The 20284-nt window shown below is 41.2% G+C and overlaps 1 protein-coding gene and 1 pseudogene across 3 annotated transcripts in view; one reads left to right on the top strand and one right to left on the bottom strand.

Moving 5' to 3' along the window:
- NPR3 (natriuretic peptide receptor 3) overlaps positions 1–20284 on the top strand; it is a gene marked incomplete at its 3' end in the record, with an annotated part of 64487 nt that overhangs the window by 26463 nt on the left and 17740 nt on the right. The window lies entirely within an intron of this gene.
- On the bottom strand, positions 4752–5199 carry LOC309959149 (coiled-coil domain-containing protein 167-like; annotated as a pseudogene). Its single transcript has one exon. The product of its transcript is annotated as a coiled-coil domain-containing protein 167-like (transcript).

The raw sequence follows: 20284 nt of genomic DNA, 5'->3' as shown, positions 1-20284 counted from the left end.
TCATGTTGGACAGGGTGTTCTTAATTATGAAAGAAGTAGAGCCCAAGTTTGCAGAAACCTATGCTAGTATTGTCATCATCCGAATCTTTTGCCTCAGGAATGTGAAAGGACACAAAGGACATTGTAGTTCTCTTCAGTAGTTCTGCCAGAGGTGGCCTGTGTCAATATTGAAAACATCCAAGTCTTTTACCTATGCCACTGTATGTTACTTTACTTTACTGGGTTCATATTAATTTTCTGGTTTAAAAACTCAGAAATGGTGTCCTTTTGTCTAACCTCTTTCCTAAGGTTGTTGAAGTTCAAGTATTTCAGTACAGGTCGTCCAACATGATGATACTTAGTGGGCAAAAGTTGGCATTCCATTACACTATCAGGTACATCTTCTTGGTCATTAGTTATCCTGTGTTCAGAATGTTAAATCTTATTTTAATGGTAGTCTAGGCAAAATCTCCCTGGAAGGTGTACCTACTCCAAAGACCCATAATACATTCCAAATCCAATACTGCTGCTTTAGAGATTATTTGTAGTTGTAGATTACAATATCGCTTCCCTCTGATGGTGGGATCATTAAAACGGATTTTATACATAAATAAAAATGATAATGTAGAAATTGGAGCGCCTCATAATGAGTTATTCTGTCTTTCGTAGTTATGTGTGTTTTAGCTGTGCTCTTTTGAGTACCACTGCAGCTGTTTATCAGGTTAGTTTAGACAGGTGGTTGTGGCGAGTATCGCGGAAGAGGGAGATACGGGGCCTCGTGGAGGCTAGAGCTTGATCTCCTGCAGCGGGAGATGCTGGAGTGGAGTAACAAGGCTTAGTGGTCTTCATTCATCCTAAGCCTCAGCTCTTTCCTCATTCTTGCTGCTTCTCATGGGTTGAGACAACTCATGGGTTGTCTCGTCTACTTAGAATTTCTGTTAGTGACACCCATCGTGAGCTCTTCAGTCCTTGTTACTGGATCTCAAATCCAGCAACTTTGGTGGACTCTATTCTAAAGTTTTACCGTGCATTTTCTAAACAACCACAAGACCTGTGAACAGTAACAGTTTTGTTTCTTTTCAGTTCTTCTTTTAAGTATGCTTAATCAAGAGATATTTAATTACACTGTCTATTAAATTAAGTATAATTAATTAAATTAAAACTTAATGATACTGGCTAGGATCCCAATACAGTATTGAGTATAAGTAGTGGTAGTGGGCATCCTTGCCTTGTTCGGAACTTTAAAGTGAACAGCATGTAACAGATTTCATATCTGTTCACATCACCATTTAAGTGTGATGTTTACTGTGGGGTTTTGGGGAAAGAGTCTTTATTAGATGTGGAAGTTCTCTTTTATTTGTTTTTATTTGTTGGTGAGGTTCTGTTCTGGCAAAATGATACCCTTTATTAGGATAACTGAAACAAAAATAGCACAGAAAACATAAAGATTCACATAATGTAGATTAGGAAAGGATCTGGACACAGGTTTTTTCTTAATTGAAGTATAGCTGATTTACAATGTTGTGTTAATTTCTGCTGTACAGCAAAGTGATTCAGTTATACATATATATATTCTTTTTCATGTTCTTTTCCATTATGGTTTATCACAGGATATTGAATATAGTTCCCTGTGCCATACAGTAAGACCTTGTTGTTTATCCATCCTATATATACAAGTTTGCATCTGCTAACCCCAAACTCCCACTCCATCCCTCCCCCACCCCCCTCCCCCTTGGCGACCACATTTCTGTTCTCTATGTCAGGACACAGCTTTTGATTGTAGGCATTGTAAACTAAATGATATCCTTGACCCCATGTCATGTATGCTAGTATCACAGTCATCAGATTAGCATGTGGTTGGCGTCTTTGGAAAGCTTGGGATCTTCTCAAGATGCAAAAATTTGGAGCTTAAAAAATTTTATAAGGCTATACTGAAACATTAGAAGGATGGAATGGCAATGGTATTTTTTAATAAAATTATTATTATATATTTTAAATTTACCAAATTTTGTTATTAATGTTGCTTTTTTTCTCCCCCTCTCTTGTTCTCTCTCTCCTTCTCTCTTTCTCCCTACCTTCATCTCCAACTCTTGCCTTCTCTTTTTTTAAAGTGACTTTTTAACTGAGATGAGTGCAAATTTACATGCAGTTTTAAGATGCAATATGGAGACATTCCTCGTATATAGTGCCTAGTTTTCCCCAGTGGTAACATTTTGGAAAACTATATATAAGATCACAACCAGGATATTGACACTGATACAATGCACTAATATTACTCACATTTCCTCAATTTTGTTTGTACTTATGTGTGTATGTGCATGTGTGTGGGTATTCAGTTCTGTGGAATTTTATCACCTGTGTAGGTTGGGGTGTTTGAATATTATCAAATGCGTTTTCTATATCTATTGGAATAATCAGATTTTTTTCTTTATTCTGTTATAATGTGGTGAGTTGCATTACCAGGCTTTTCCCCCTGAACCCCAGTTTTATTGAGATATAACTGACATATAACATTGTATAAGTGTAAGTACAACATAAGGATTTGATATTTGTATATATTGAGAAATGATCATCACAATAAGTTTGGTTAACATTGATCATCTCACATAGTTACAAACAAATTTTTTTTCTGGTGATGAGAACTATAAAAATCTACTATCTTAGTAACTTTCAAATATACAATACAGTATTGTTGACTATGGTCATCTTGCTGTACATCTCATCCCTGGAACGTATTGATATTTATCTTATAATTGGACATTTGTATCTTTGAACCACCTTCATTACTAGAGTTTTCTAACTTTAATAATCTCTGCACTCCTGGAATAACTCTGCTCTCTCTCTATACCAAGTCTTAAACTCCTCGATTTCCCAGTTCATATCTTGGAGAATATAATTGTGGTTGAACCTGTACAAGTTTGCCTTGGTGGAGATTTCCATGCTGGGTTGTCTCAAAGGCTATTGGCAGCCTGTAGATTAGGCTCTCTAGGTTGGAAGTCCACTCCTGTTTCACTCATCTCTGGTGGGTAGTTGGGCGGGTACACATGTGCGATGCGATGGAAAATAGGATTGCTTAGGGCTGGGCTATCATTGGGGCTCTGGGTGTTGCATGTACTGTAATTGTCTCATTATTACCACATGTATCTATGACAGTGTCTCCGCCATTCCTTTGGGTACTATAATAGTATTTTTAAAAGTATATTTGTCCGGGCTTCCCTGGTGGCGCAGTGGTTGAAAGTCCGCCTGCCGATGCAGGGGACAGGGGTTCGTGCCCCGGTCTGGGAAGATTCCACATGCCACGGAGCGGCTGGGCCCGTGAGCCATGGCCGCTGAGCCTGCGCGTCCGGAGCCTGTGCTCCGCAATGGGAGAGGCCGCAACAGTGAGAGGCCTGGGAACCGCAAAAAAAAAAAAAAAAAAAAAAAAAGTATATTTGTCCTTTTACTAGTGAACCTGGTGGAAACCTTATCTATTCTGATGCATCATCTTTTAATAGGGCCCATTATATTGGGAGATGGTATAGCCTAATGGTGAAGTGTGAAGGCGTGGGGTTTCACAGACCTAGCTCTGCGTCTTACTGTTTTGGTCTTGAGCATGTTTCTGAAACTGTGCCTTAGTTTACTGACTCTAAAATGGGGAGAAATAATTTTTAACTGACAAGGTCACTGAAAGAACTCAAGCATTGTATATAAATAATATTGAACACAATGCCAAGCACTAAGTAAATATTCAATACGTGGTAGCCATGATTTCTCTTACTTTTGTTTCTCATATTGCAGGCCAACGTAACCAATGTTTATGAGGCTTCTGCATGTCAATGTTCTCCCCAGCACCGCTGCTCATCCTTCAGAAGTTAACTCAAACACCACTTTCTTAGGATGTTTTTTCCTGACACTCCAGACGAGTCTCACACACTCCGCCCCTTTCTATCATAGCATGCCTCTCTGGTTGTAACCACATGTCTATGTGTCGGATTTTTTTAAGTTAACGTTGGCCTCTTTTGCCAGACAGTAAGTTCCATGAGAGCAGCCACCATGTCTGTTTCTGTTCACTCTTGCATCCCCCTTACTGTATGCTCGGCACATAGGACGCAGCCGATAAATGTAATCTATTATTATTATGCTTATTATTTGGGGTTATTACTGGACCAGAAGACATCAAATCCAAGCCCCTTCCTGTACAGTGGTGAAAACTGAGGCCCAGGGAGGTGAGGTGGCTTTTCCAAATGTAACCGCTATATTGCAGTCAGTACAACAATGCTGGGTGGTGACAGAGTCCTGTGCTTAGACCTTATCAGGTACACAAAGCCAGGAGTTCAGATCCACTTATACTGTGGGAGATGGTACTGGGGGGTAGTAATGGGTTTTTACAGTGGGGATTCTGAAGACCTTCTAGTGGGCGGCATCAGAAATCTGAAGTTAGAAGTAAAGCCCCACTGGAGAGGCCGTCAGATATCAGTGGGACTCCCAGCGTGGCTCAGACAAGTGCTTGCCAAGTGTCTGTCTAGCCTCCTCTGGTGGGGTTTTGTCTTGCAGCCAGGGTGGTCTTTACTGCCTTTCCCTTGGGCTAAGCCAGCACAAAGTCCTTCTGGAGACTCAAGCCCCACAGCAGGAATGGGAGGCGAGAGGGGCTGGGCTGACAGGAAGCCCTGCTGCGATGTCTGGGTCAGGCAGAAATGGCCCTTGTACCTTGGCCCTCTTGAGGCTTGACGGGCCTGCTTGGCCGTGACCACGGCGCTGAGGGGAAGCCTGTGCTGACTGGAGAAAGCTCAGGCTCACAGGGTCCAGTAGGCGTCGATGAGGGTCCGAAGGAGGAAGATGGCCACCGACAGCAGCATGTTTTCCGGTTCTCCTGCCGAAGCAGCTGCAGCTCCTTCTCATAGTCGGAGGCTTTGTTCATCGGGCTGCTTTTCTCCTTCTCCAGAAACCTCCTGGCCTCTGAGCCCAGCTCCGCCCCGTAGAGCCTGGAGTTCACAGCCTCCAGGTCCCTCCGACGTGACAGCTTCTTCTCCAGCCCATCGATCTCTAGGGCGATGCCCAGATTCTCCAGCTTCTTTTTTTTTTTTTTGCGGTACGCGGGCCTCTCACTGTTGTGGCCTCTCCCATTGCGGAGCACAGGCTCCGGACGCACCGGCTCAGCGGCCATGGCTCACGGGCCCAGACGCTCCGCGGCATGTGGGATCTTCCCGGACCGGGGCACGAACCCGTGTCCCCTGCATCGGCAGGCGGACTCTCAACCACTGCGCCACCAGGGAAGTCCTCCAGCTTCTTTTTAGTCATGTTACTTGCCGGGTTCCCGGAGTCATTACTGGACGCTCTCTGGTGGTTTATATTGGGTCGCCCACATGTGCAGTGGCTCTCACTCCAGGGTGTCTGGATGGAGCTGTTTGGCCTCTGCCACCGAATTGTTCCAATTCTAGAGCACTGGTATTTGGTTTTAGAACGCGCTGTGTGGTGGCCAAGCCAAGATTAGTTGCATCCCCTGACTCCTGGTCAGTGGCTTTCTTTATCCACTACATCAGTCTGACCTTTTTAACAACAATGTGCCCAATATGGGGGCAAACCCATGACCCGAAGATTAAGTGTCTCAGGCCCTACAAGCGAGCCCGGCAGGCGGCACAGGCAGGAGTGCTTCCTTCCTTTTCCTGCCCCCTGCCTGCCCAAACACACACTTTTAACATATCAGTTTCTCTTTACTCTTTCACATACTTGACAAAGTCCGGCTAGGACTGCGTCTCCTCTCCATCTGCAGCGATCTATTTTGCCTGTTTTCTTCTGAAGTGTAAACCACCGTTTCCTAAATCAGCAGATGCTGTTTATTGAGCACCCCAGGGACCATGGCTGTGAACATGATCCTGGACCATGTACTGGTCCCATCTTGGGTGGGATCTTCATCACCTAAAAATACTTGAGCAAGTATATAAATACCCATGGCCATGAGCTCTGGGAGGCTACAAGAGCTGCATTCCTGTGCCAGCACAGATTGGAAACATCATTCACTTCAGTGTCAGCACTCTGACACACTGATGGCATTCACGCAAGTCTGGACAGTTTATCTTGCAGTAGACCAAATGTGGCACATGTGTGAAAATATCCATGTTTCTAGAGAAATGAAATCAAACACGGTGGAGTGGGTTCACTTAGTTCGTTAGTAGGAGGCTCCCTCCAAATTCATCCAGCTTTCCACGACCTCTTTAAGTGGATGAGGGTTTCCTAAGTTAGGGTGCATTAACTCTTTACAATTCTGTGCAAAATTTTGTATGTAAGGGCACATGTGTATATTTCTGGAGAGAGGGGCCAGCACCCTTCATCTGATTTTTAATGGGGTCCATGTCACAAAAAGGTAAGAATCATTGAACTAGACCAGAGTTAGTCAGCATACCGTTTGACCAGTTACTGTCCCAAGCCCTATTTATTCCTACGGATAGGGTACAACATTGTGCAAGCAGGGTTGCATTGAAAAATCACTCCCCTGGAAGAAAATGAAGAGACACCTGAATGCGCTAACATTTTTTAATCTTATATTCTAAAACCATTAGTTTTATTTCTGAGATGAAAGAGATACTAATTCATTTATTTATTCCTTCATTCTGAACTAGGGAGTCAGTCCAGTCTTTACAACTACCAGTGTTTTCACATGAGATCTTTAAGAGGTAGACTTAACTTTGTCCCAGCTACTATTTCTCAGTTTAGACTGAGCCAATGTTGGAGACCTCTTTTCCCCTCTGGCAGCTGCTCTGACTTCTCGGTCCTGTAAATCCCACTCTTGGCTTTGCCCCATTCTCCTATTATGTTTGGCACTTCTGAGACCCATTCACTGGCTGGCCCTTTAGCAGTTGGCTCTGCCCTTGGGTGAAGCTCACCCTCTTTCCTTGATGTTGTAGTTGTTTAAATCAAAACGATACATGATTTTTTAGATTGAATACAATGAAAGAAGACCCACACTGAATTAAATATGAATTCATAATACTCTGAGAGTTAAGGCAAACACAAGTCTCCCATTTTGCTCTTCTCCACTCCTGACTGCCATTCTTTGGAGGCCATAATCATTAACGTTTTTTTTTTTTTTTTTTTTTTTCCTTTTTTGCGGCACGTGGGCCTCTCACTGTTGTGGCCTCTCCCGTTGCGGAGCACAGGCTCCGGATGCACAGGCTCAGCGGCCATGGCTCACGGGCCCAGCCGCTCCGCGGCATGTGGGATCCTCCCGGACCGGGGCATGAACCCGTGTCCCCTGCATCGGCAGGCGGACTCTCAACCACTGCGCCACGAGGGAAGCCCTCCTTAACGTTTTTATTGGCCTCTGCTGTTTCCCTTTATATTTCTAAAATAGCTTATCTATATTGATGTTTTGAATATTAAAAATTTTGATATTATTTTGTGATTTTGTAAAATGGAAAAAGATTTAGCTCCTTTATACACTCTTCCTCTACCAATACTTCTTTTTCCTCCCATCCTCCCAATATTTTGTGACATAATTTTTAGTTAAAGGTATAGTCACAAAATAAAATTTGAAGCTAAAAAAATAGAGCTTTTATTATTATGACATGCATATATATGTATATGTATTTACAACTGAATCATGTAGTGTTCTATGATTACATTTCTTTTCCTGCCTAGCTTTTTGTTTTTTCTGCAGTTAGTAATTTCCTTGGTTTTTATTTGCTTCCATGTAATTCTCACTATTTCATTCTTATTCCCTCAGCCAAAAATTTTGGATAATGACGTTTCTTTTTCCCCCCTTTGTCTTCCTGCTCTAGTTTAGAGTAATTGCTTTCTTCAGTATCAACCTTTAGTTCTCTCCTGTATTGGATCCTCTTTTTCTTGGATATCAAATCTCCTTCTTTGTTGAATTTCACCTTAGTTTTGAAGGACAGGGGTACAAGGATTCTTCAGTATATGCAAATCAATCAATGTGATACACCATATTAACAAATTGAAGAATAAGAAGAATCAGCTTTTAGTTTCATTGAGTTTTGCTATTGTTTTCTTTGTTTCTATTTCATTATTTTCTGCTCTGATTTTTATGATTTGTTTCCTTCTACTAACTTTGGGTTTTGTTTGTTCTTTTTCTCTAATTGCTTTAGGTGTAAGGTTAGGTTGTTTATTTGAGATTTTTCTTGTTTCTTGAGGTAGGATTGAATTGCTCTAATCTTCCCTCTTAGGACTGCTTTTGCTGCACCCCATAGGTTTTGGGTCATCGTGTTTTCATTGTCATTTGTCTGTATATAATTTTTGATTTCGTCTTTGATTTCTTCAGTGATCTCTTGGCTATTTAGTAGCATATTGTTTAGCCTCTATGTGTTTGTGTTTTTTTTACAGTTTTTTTTTTCCTGTAATTGATTTCTAATCTCACAGTGTTGTGGTCAGAAAAGATGCTTGATATGATTTCAATTTTCTCCTGCTGAGAGAGGAGAAATTTACTGAAACTTCATTTGTGACCCAAGATATGATCTATCCTGGAGAATGTTCTGTGTGCACTTGAGAAGAAAGTGTATTCTGCTGTTTTGGGATGGAATGTCCTATAAATGTCAATTAAGTCTATCTGGTCTATTGTGTCATTTAAAGCTTGTGTTTCCTTATTTATTTTCTGTCTGGATGATCTGTCCATTGGTGTAAATGAGGTGTTAAAGTCCCCCACTATTATTGTGTTACTGTCAATTTCTTCTTTCGTGGCTGTTAGCATTTGCCTTATGTATTGAGGTGCTCCTATGTTGCGTTCATAAATATTTATAATTGTTATGTCTTCTTGGATGGATCCCTTGATCATTATGTAGTGTCCTTCCTTGTCTCTGTGACAGTCTTTATTTTAAAGTCTAGTTTATCTGATATGAGTATTGCTACTCCAGCTTTCTTTTGATTTCCATTTGCACGGAATATGTTTTTCCATCCCCTCACTTTGCCTGTATGTGTCCCTAGGTCTGAAGTGGGTCTCTTGCAGGCAGCATATATATAGGTCTTGTTTTTGTATCCGTTTGGCCAGTCTGTGTCTTTTGGTTGGAGCATATAATCTGTTTACATTTAAGGTAATTATCGATATGTATGTTCCTATTACCATTTTCTTAATTGTTATGGGCTTTTTTGAAGGTCCTTTTCTTCTTTTGTGTTTCCCGCCTAGAGAAGTTCCTTTAGCATTTGTCGTAAAGCTGATTTGGTGACGCTGAATTCTCTTAGCTTTTGCTTGTTTGTAAAGCTTTAGATTTCTCCATTGAATCTGAATGAGATCCTTGCTGGGTAGAGTAATCTTGGTTGTAGGTTTCCCCCTTTCATTACTTTGAATATATCCTGCCACTCCCTTCTGGCCTGCAGAGTTTCTGCTGAAAAGTCAGCTGAAAACCTTATGGGGATTCCCTTGTATGTTACTTTTTGCTTTTCCCTTGCTGCTTTTAATATTTTTTCTTTGAATTTAATTTTTCTTAGTTTGATTAATATGTGTCTCGAAGTGTTTCTCCTTGGGTTCCCCCATTTTTTCAACTCTTCCAATTTCTTTTATTTTCTGTGATTGCCACAACTTTATCTTCCAACCTGTCTACTGAATTTTTAATTTTTGATATCATATTTTTAATTTACAAGACCTCTTTTTTGTTCTCTTTTAAAAAAATAACACACTGACCTTGTTTCCTGGATGCAATATCTTCTTTTCCTGAATATACTCTTTCATCAGTTCTAGAATATACTTCGTTCACATTTTAACTTATCTAAAGTTGAGATTCATTTTATAATTGGTGGGCTGTCATAATTTTTTCTTTCTAAGGGCACATATAATAAAGGTGCTTCATATAATTGCAGATATTTCATCTTTGTTGAGATTTTTTTAAAGTTTTCTTTTACTTCCTGCTTGCCTATTTCTTTCAAATTCCTTTCTAAACATATTCATTTTGAATTCTTTCTCTTTCATATTATAAGCTTTCCTTAAACTGTTGGTAATCCTTATCTAAGTTCTATGTGCATGGGAACTTGTCTAGTGGTGGACTTTATTGTAGGGTAATAACATGTCAATTTGGCTTTTTCAAAGGGTTATCCCAAATATGATTATGTGAGGGTTGTTTCTCTTAGGCTGGTCAGTTTCAATAAATAATTCTCCTTCAAATAACTTCTTGAGAGTCATAAGCCTGCCCTACATTCTGGGAGCCTAGGAAGGGAGGACTCTCACCTTTAGGATTGAGGACTTTTCACCTACACCTCAATTTTCAGTATTATGCTTCACCCAATCTCCAGCTGTGCCTTGTACCCTCCCAGTCGGATCTTTGTGTCAACATATTCAGACAATAAATCTCCTGTCTTCTGCCTGGATAGGAAGGGACAGTTTCTTCTCTGTTTAAGCCTTGGGGGTGGGGGGATCTGACATTTAAGTGCTTCTTGTACAGATTTTCAACTAATCCCAGTATTTCCAACCCCACTGCATCCCTGCCTCCAGAGGTAACTAGTGTCTCCAGGTTACAGCCTCTGGACTGGAGTTCTTTGCTTCTTATTGGAATTCCCTGTCACGCTCCCATGCACACTTGGATTTAGGTTTCTCAGGTCTGTTGAGTCACCTACCCCTTTCCAACTTCCAAACTTTTTTTGACTTTCCTCATCTACTATTTTCTTCCTGTACTCTTTCAACTGGTAAACTTACATCTTAAAAATTTCATTGTCATTTTAGTGGGGATTTTGCAGGGAATGTATGTTTCAATGGTTGTGACTTACTGAAGTCTCTCAGTACCAGGCAAGTATGCAGAGATGGTGGCGCCATCTTTATTTTTTTGGGGTGGTGGTGGTTGTGGTGATCTGGTTACATTCAAAGCAAAGAAGGAAGAGGAAGAGAGAGACAGAGTGTGTGTTTGAGAGAGGGGGTCAGTGTATTTCTTTTAGTCCAGAATGCTCTTGCTGCTTTAGAAATTCCCACTTGGTTACAGCTTCTCTTCTAGTGGCTACTTAATCTTGATTTATTAGCTCAGTGCTTTCTTTCTTACCCTCACAGATATGCCTGCCCTCTGTGATTCTTCAAAAGCAGTTGTACAGAAGCAACACACATGAACAATAATATATACTCACTAAGAAAAGGCTTGTTCTTTTACAGGTTTGTCGTACTAGTGTATGAAGACTTTATTTTACTCTGTGTCCAGGGCTAAACTGTTTCTTCTAATACAGCTCTTATGCCAGTGTCATTTGAAAAAGGAACATGTATAGGAATATCATCTAGGAATCCTGGTGCCGGTGTAAGTAGAAGTTTAGGTTTTAACGTGGATTTTTTAAAAAGCTAAGTTTTAAGGTTAAAAAATGGAATATTTACATAAAAATAATGGGACCTGTTTGTGTCCTGGTGGGTTATTTGTAATTTATCACAATGCAGTGGTAGCAATTTTGCACCCTTTCTAGAATCTCTTAGGACTCTCTTATTGTACAACAAAATACTTCAGAAAAAAGTGAAAACATTGGAAGACATAAACTTGTATAGAGGGTTCCAACATGGGACTCAGTCACCTTCCAGTGCAACCTTGGGTAGTAGAGACCATCTCCTCTGAAGAGGATCTGTTCCCTAGTAATCTCCAATGTTGCAGACAGCATTATTCTAGAACCAAAGGCAATCCAGCTGGGAAAGGAGCTGTAGGAGAGAAGGCAGCGCTCCTGACCCTGGACTTGGGCTGAGAAGGCCCTTGGCTGGGTCCCTTTACTTCTTAGGGCTTCCTCTGTTGTAAAACCAAAGATTGGGGCCACCACCTCAAGGGGCTTTCCCATTCCCAGGTTTCTGTTATTATATGTTGAAAGTGTTTTTCTAACTTTAGTCTTAATTTAGATGTTGTTATTTCATTGTCAATATCCGGATATGGAATTTACTTACCCTTTATTGAAAAATCACAATGTAACAATCATCACAACCCACCCACCTGCATTTTAGGAGAATTTTATTCCAGTAAAGTATTCTGCTGCTTATAACATTATATCATAAAAGTCTCTTGGAAATTTTCATTACTCCAGCTTTAAAATACAAAGGACCAACTTTTCTTCAGCTCCAGACTGGTCACCATTCTGCAGCCTGAAACCCTTTGTATATGCAAAACTCATCTTTGTGTACACAAACTAAGTAATTGCAATGTTCTGCGTCCAATTTGCATTTGCAGGGATCCAGCTGCAAGTGTCGTTTTGCAAACACAAAATTAGAGCCTGGTTTTTAAGAGTGGTTTAGATGCATTTTTTAAAAAAGTATTTCTCCAGTTAATCTCAGCGATGGCTTTTTGATGTTGTTGTTAAAGAAAGGTGTTTTAGTTATAGAGAATGTGCAGAGTCCATTTTTTTAATGAAATAATGCTGCATCCTTGGTACTCTGGCTTTCAAATTCAGTTTCATACTTCTTAATGCGACCTCTGTTCTTGACTTGGGGTAGAATTTGGTAAATGCTGTTTTTATTTCTAACCAGGTATTCTGAGCAGGAGGTGATTTTATAACCTTGGATATTTGCTCATTTGAGGTTAGCAGGCCACCCATAGCTTGTTTTTTCTCCTTATTTAAAAGTTGAAAATTTAACTAATTAAACAAATATTCCGGCAGTGTCTGATGCACAGCAGAATTGTTAGGGAGGTGGGATGTGTATTGGGCCATCCCTCCCTCCCAGGTTTCCCTCTGACACTCGAAAACGAAATGGGAGCCTGGAGCCTGCATCTTATCTAGCCACAGTATTTGAAAAGAGTCAAGGTTTAATAAATCATTGTTTAGATAGGCCAGGCATTACATTTTGGAAAGTCCAAAATGTTGAGAAACAACACTCTCATTTCCTTCAATGAGGGGAAGGCCCAGCAGTAAAGCTGTCTAATCCAGCTTGTGTTTTGACACTGGTTTTCCACAGATGCAGTGTGGGAGGTGTTACCAGTTGAGAAGTTATCAGCTCATCAGTGAAATCTTGGCCGGGCGCACTTCCCCCCTTATTGTCTTATATAATATCATTTAATTGGAACTGGATACTCTTTTTTTTTTTTTTTTGGCGGTATGCGGGCCTCTCACTGCTGTGGGCTCTCCCGCTGCGGAGCACAGGCTCCGGACGCGCAGGCCCAGCGGCCATGGCTCACGGGCCCAGCCGCTCCGCGGCATGTGGGATCTTCCCGGACCGGGGCTCGAACCCGCGCCCCCTGCATCTGCAGGCAGACTCTCAACCACTGCGCCACCAGGGAAGCCCGGAACTGGATACTCTTACTGAAAATTTTCAGTTAGCTCTTCAGTAAAACCAATGAAAGAGAAAAAAAAAAAATGCAGCGGACGCAAGCAGTATTTGCCCCACTTCTGGTGAGGGTGTGCACAGGCAGCCTTCTGTGTCTGCCAGAGCTGCATCAGAATAGGAAAATACCCCCAACACCACCCTGCCCTGGGCCCTCACCCCCTTTCTTTAAAGTCAGCCAGGGAATAATCTGTCCAAATGAAAATGCCCTTTCCGGCACTGGAGGGCTTTGCTAATTGTATTTGAAAGAATCAAAGCAAACCACAAGTTGGCTTTCAACAAGAGAAAAGTAATGTGTTCACATACCAACATATTAATAAGATTAGTTTTATTAGGAAGATGTAATCAGGCAGAATAAGGACTGCAAGAGGAATGGCTTTTTAAAAGCCATTCTTTTATTTTCTAGCTAAAGAAATACCAGTCGGCTTTCAAAACACATTTAAAGAAAAATGTACCGAAATCTAAAAAAATACATCAATTTCACTTTCTTGACATAAAAGGGAAAAATGTTTTAAAATTGTTTATTTCTGTAACTTTTAAATAGCTTTAGTTGTGCTAAATTAGAACAGTAAAACAACTTGGGAATCTCCTGGCTAAAGTATTTTTGTTTGATTGTAAATAGGTATCCATTTACTTGTGATTTCTACATATTGGCAGGTGTGGATTTATTAATTGCAAAAATGCTGTTGAACTGGTGCAAGTGGAAAATGTTCAAGGAGAATCCACAGCTCCCCACTTGGAAATGAGTTTCCAAGCAGTAGACTTCATTTTGACCTTTCAAAAGACAATCACTGCATTTTTTTTTCCCATTATATGCAGTGATGTAGTTTCAGTTAGAAAGCTATTTTGCAATAATGGTGACAATGTACTCAAATGCGCGTGACTAAAACAGCAATGCAGTGTGGAAATAAGTTTCACAATCCAAAAGCCAAGCTATTTTCCTTTGTTTTTCTTCCTGTATCGTCACTGAATGGAGTAGAAGGGCGTTTCACGCATTTGGCCAAACTCTTTACAGCAGAAGCACATTCTTTCTACAAGAGTCAGATCACTTAAAATATGGACTAGAGATGCATTACCAGTTCAGCTTTCAGAAAGAACATACATCAGCTCGAACAGTTATACCCATTAGCATAAGTGAAGAAGCATGGGGCAAAACTGGAGAGGATGAAAGCTCAGAGTTCTTTTTTCTGCCTTTCTCCTCCCTTCCAACATCTCTGTGCTCTGGGGCCTCAGCGTCCTTCTTTCTCCACTTGGTGAGGAACTCATTTCCACAAAGATATTGGGGGTTCAGTAGATTAGCTTTACCGGGATATTTCATTTCAATGGAAAAGGAAGACAACATAAGTAAACCTAAAGGTGATACTTTTCTGTTCCGTGGAGGAGATGAGTGAGTCTTTCAAATGCCAGGCTTTAGTCTTCCTGCCAGAGAGCTCTGCTCAGGAAACATCTATTTAGTCGGGCCACCCTGTGGCTAGAGCAGCGTGGTACTTTCCAAACTTACGTGAAGCTTTGCATTTTACTAATAGAGCAGCAGCAAAATGGCTGCATTTCCCATTATTTGACAGGAACCAGAAAGGAGTGCCCATGTGCTCAGCCTTCCAGCTTGGAAGAGGGGAGGGAGGCCGATGGGCCCCGTCGGCTTCGTTGGCCGCTGCACTAACAGAGTACTCTTGGTGTTTGATGCTGACTGCAGCCACAGTTTTGAAAGTCCGTGGGCAGAGTTGGGTTCATAAGGCCTGGCCATTGATGCTTCTGTCCGTGTGAGTGGGTATGGCGGAGGAGCCCAAGGTAGTGGTTCAGTAAATGTTAATTGATAGGCATTAAAACAATCGGCGACCCGGGGGCATACCACCTTGTGTGCCGAAGACGTTAATCTGTAAAATGGAGAAAACCACACCAGGTTGCTCTTGGAAGTTATGAAGAATGATTGTAAAGGGGTTTTCGAAGCTTAAGCGCTTTGACTGATAGCGTCCGAAGAAAACAGCCCCAGCTGCAGAGAGCAGAGCATCTCCGTGGCCCTGTGAGCAGTGTGCAGCAGCAGTGTCAAATGGCATCCTTTCTGGGGTCCAGCCAATTGTTAAAAGGGAGGAACTAGAATAATATATTGCTGGGGGCTCAACCCCTTCCTGGTTATGAAATTCGAAAGTGACTTAAGCTGTAGGAAATTATTTTGGATTAGTCTTTATCATCTGATTTCCCCCCTGGAGAGAACTTGCTTCATTTTATAAGGTTCTAAAAATCTTTTTTTTTTCTTTTTTTAAAACAAGAGGCATCAGCCACCGTGTCCCTCTCTCTTCTTTTTTTAAAAAATTTTATTTATTTATTTTTGGCTGCGTGGGGTCTTCGTTGCTGCGCGCAGGCTTTCTCTAGTTGCGGCGAGCAGGTGCTACTCTTCATTGTGCGGGCTTCTCATCGCGGTGGCTTCTCTTGTTGCGGAACACGGGCTCTAGGCGCACAGCCTTCAGTAGTTGTGGCACACGGGCTCAGTAGTTGTGGTTCACGGGCTCTAGAGCGCAGGCTCAGTAGTTGTGGCGCAGAGGCTTCGTTGCTGTGAGGCATGTGGGATCTTCCCGGACCACGGATCGAACCCATGTCCCCTGCATTGGCAGGCGGATTCTTAACCACTGCGCCACCAGGGAAGTCCTGGTTCTAAAAATCTTGCTCCCACAGACTGTGGTTTACAGATAGGGAGGAGGTGAGCAGAGAATTTGTGTGTGTATAATGAACAATTTAACAATTGGCCTAAATTTGGGGACCTGTATTATTCCCTTTACCGTTATCTCTATGTGGGATAATTACCAAATCACTGAAGTCAGCCAGCTTTGTTTTTACCCTATCCTAAAGCTCTTAAAGAGATTTCATTCATTAGTAAATAGTCCTGCATCAGATCGGCACTCTAATTTGCCCATCGTTGTTCTACAAACTACATTCATTTCAATTTGGGGCCATTTTCTCTTTTCGTAACTCAGCAGTGACTGAAATATACTCAGCAGTATATTTATGGTAGCCCCATGTCTAAGAATTTCTTGGGTAGAACAGATTTCAGATACAGCACATACGCCCTCTAGATGCACATGCGTTTTTGTTGATCATTTGACCCTATGTATCACCAGGCATACAGTTAAGCCTGCAGACGGTTGTTCATTGAACCTGTATGCCCACCATTGCACACTTACTGAGCGCCTCCTTCAGGCAAGGCATTGTGTCTTGTGAGGACAATTCATCACTTGTGTGGGTGGCTCTTGAAGGATGGGTAAGAAGAGGTGGGTGCAGAAGAGCCTCCTCAGAGAGGCTAATATAGGGAATCCCAGCTTAGAAGAAGGAGGCAGTAGACACATTTAGGGAATAGTGAGCAAAATCACCTGCCTTGAATGAGGGGATTTTTGTAGAGGAGGAGTTTGGAAAGGTCTCTCTTTTTTGAAATTTGCTCCTCCCTTGACTGCCAAGACACCACCGTGTCTAAGTTCTCTGCCTACATTGTAGACTTTCCTGGTCTCCTTTCATGACTCCCCTTTTCCACTTGCTCCACAAATATTAGTGTTTCCCAGATTCTTTCCTTGGTCCTTTTTCTTCTCTAAACACTTTCTGGGCAGCACATCCACTCGCCTGGGTGGGATGTTCATCTTGATGTGGATAACAAATTTCTATCTCCAACTCCAGCCTGTCTTTGAGTGGCAGACCCCGAGTTCCAATTGCCCATTGGCACCTCTACCTGAATAACACTGTGTCTACCTGCCTCATCCTTTCATTCAGAACTGCTCCATTCTGAGCTCTGCTGGACCAAGCCTAGAGGGGGAGTCAAGGAGGATGGAGCTCCCAGTTCAAAGAACTTATTCTGCATGCAGAAGAAAGTAGAAAGTAGGAGACTGTAGTCAAAAAGAGATTTTCAAGGATTTTGAAAGTAGAGCAGTTCTGGGTGATGATAAGATCTTTGCTACTCAAAGGGTGGTCTATGGACCAGTGGCACCAGCATCACCTGGGAGACTGTAGAAATGAGGAGGTGTAGTGCTCTATCCCTCAGACCTGCTGAATCAGAATCTGCATTTGAACAAGATTTGCAGGTGAACTGTGTGCACAGTTCTGAGAAGCTTTGGCCTAGGGTATGTGCATGAGAGTGAATTGATGAAGTTCAGTGGAGATGAAGTGTTCAATGTTCAATGTTCAATGAATGGATAATGCACAGGGAGATTGAAATGGTTCAGTACGAATGCAATAATGTGGGTGGAGAGGAAGAATGTGAGCTGACTGCCAACCTTAATGCATTCATTATGCCCTGGGAGTGAGGGAGGGTCCTTGCGTCAGATGACAGTGATATTTGACGTAGGATTATTGACGTCTTAGTTCTTTGAGAACAGAGCCTCTGATTAGGATTTTTCCCCTTTAAGTTCTGTGCCTCAGCTCTTAAAAAAGATATAGCAGATCCTTAAATAATGATGAATTGACTTTACGAGCAGTGGGCTTAAACAGATTAAGCCTTTTGGTCAATTTACATTGTTTTAAAGGGAACCTGGAGCTAACTTAAACAATCTGGTATCCAATATCACCTTTTCTCCCCCCTCCTTTGATTATACTTTCCTGACAGGTAATTAAAAATGTGTTTGCTAGGGCAAACTTCTTCGTTCTTCTTTCCTCTCTTGATGTGCATATAACATCTTGGAAATCTTATACGTGTTAGAGAACTCATATTGATGCTCTATCCTTGGGTGTGAGTTTGGTCTTTAAGGAGGTGCCTTGCTTGATAGACAAATCAACACTGATGACGCAGGTACTGATTTGGAGCCAGGAGATTTGAGCTCCAGTCGCAGCTCTGTTCTTACTATCTGTGCAACGTTGAGTGAATCAGGCAACTATTACAGGCTTCAGCTTCTCGTTTACACAATATGCTGGTTGGACTATATGAGCTGTAAATTCCCTTCGAGTTGTAAACTTGTGATTCTGTAATTCTTTTAGGCTAAGAATGCCTGTGAGCTTAACATGATGCAGCTCCCTAAGATGTGTACCCAAGGGTCTCTCTTGTATTGTGGCCAATATATTTATGAAACTCAGTGTCATTCTATCCATGATTCAAAATCATGATACATCTGCATCTAGAGTACTCTGCATAGTTCTGGTAACTTTCTTAAGAGAAACGAGTCTCCTCACATTAGTAGAATATGTTAGCCCTAAATGTTTTTAGAAAGAAATAGAGTATCTTTTAATTGCCCAAGGGAGTGAAACAATTTTCTTACAAAATAGGCTTAAAAAGATCCATCTCTTTGAAATGTTGCACCATCCAACCTTGTGAAGACCATGGGGCATTTCTTGAAATCTGAAGACTTAACTGAATTCTCAAGCAGTAGACCTGAAGGGATACTTTCAGGATAATGACGAGGAATGACTATTTTTCCTGGTAGTTAGTAAGCATATGAAACTCATTACTTGCATATTTTCCAAAGGCTGTCTTAACATGGGTTCCAGAATGATTTCGATCAGTTCATTATGCTGGATCCCAAATGGGATTCAGAGCGTGTTGATCTTTTGGTGTGAGGCCCTATTCTTTAAAGTTGATATTGGCGATATACAAATACCTTTAAAGACTTATTCATTTAAAAATTAAAAATGAATTTAGTTCAGTGATAGAAAACAGAACTGGACTGGACAAAACATGAATGTTGACCTTATGATTATGTATTTTCATATGTTCTTATAGAAGCTACTGTGGAAAGTTTTCCACAATTTTCCGGACTTGGGATATTCATTTAGGGAATTAAGAAAATGTTTATTATGGGAAATTTTAAATACATACAAAAATGGAGAGCACAGTATGTGAAACTCTGTGTCCTCACCACTCAGCTTCAATAATTAACCAAGTCAGTCTAATTTCATCTCTAACTTTTTTCCCACCCTTACCCCTCGGCGCCAGTAATTCTGAAGCAAATCTAAGGCATCCTCGTTTCATCTTAAGCATTTTAATATGTATCTCAAAGATAAGTTTATTATTTTATTTAATAAAATTTATACACAATGAAATCCATAGCTCTTGATTGTGCTATTTGATCACCTCTGATAAACGTGTATGTCCAAGCAACTACTACTCCTGTTAAGATACAGGAGATTTGCAGGACCACATGCAGTTTCCTCATGTCCCTTCCCAATCAGTTTCTACCCCCATAAGCAACCGCCCTCCTCCTCCCACATCTTTAATGAGCTATAATTGACAAATGAATTCACATAAATTGAAGGTGTACGACATAGTGATTTGCTATGTGTGTACATTGTGAAGTGATTACCACAATACGGTTAGTTAACACACCATGACCTCGTATAGTTACCTTTTCTATTTTTATTTTCTGGTGGTGAGAACATTTTAAGATTTACTCTCTTAGTAAATTACATGTGTACAATACAGTATTGTTAACAGTAGTCACCATGCTGTACATCAGAGCCCCAGAACTTATTCATCTTATAACTGAAAGTTTTTACCCTTTTACCAACATCTCCCCATTTCTCCCACTCTCCAGCCTCTGGCAACCACCGTTCAACTCTCTTTTTCTATGAATCTGACTTTTTTAGATTCCACACAGGTGAGATCATATAGCATTGTCTTTCTCTGTATGGCTTATTTTACTTAGCGTAACGCCCTCCAGATTGTCACAAATGGCAGGATTTCCATATTTTTTTATGACTAAATTCTATGTGTCTCTCTCTCTCTCACATTTTCTTTAATCGTTCATCTGCCAGTGGACACAGTTGTTTCCATAGCTTGGCTATTGTGAAAAAAGATGCCATGAACAGAGTGCAGTATCTCTTCCAGACACTGACTTCCGTTCCTTCAGATATATACCCAGAAGTGGGATTAATAGGATTAATAGGCCTTTTTATTCACAGATGGGTCAGAAATCCTGATTCACTTGATCTGAGCTGCTGGTTTAAATATCTGCTTAACAGTTAGTGTGTTGCCTCATGTCCCCTCTCCTCGTTTCTTCTTCCATCTTCTGCCCTCTCATTCTGTCTCTAGGTGCGGGTTCTGTCCCTCCCTCATCTTCCAGTACATTGTTAGTCTTCTCTTTTATAGACCCTCGCTGGTCTTTCCAGCCTACGTGCTCAACTTGTAGAACTCCTCAACTATTAGCCGGTTAG

The sequence above is a fragment of the Leucopleurus acutus genome, assembly GCF_964270905.1.
Source record: "Leucopleurus acutus genome assembly, chromosome: 3".
NCBI classification, from domain to species: domain Eukaryota; kingdom Metazoa; phylum Chordata; class Mammalia; order Artiodactyla; family Delphinidae; genus Leucopleurus; species Leucopleurus acutus.
The sequence above is the reverse complement of the archived record's forward strand: the minus strand, read 5'-3'. Positions and strand labels throughout refer to the sequence as shown.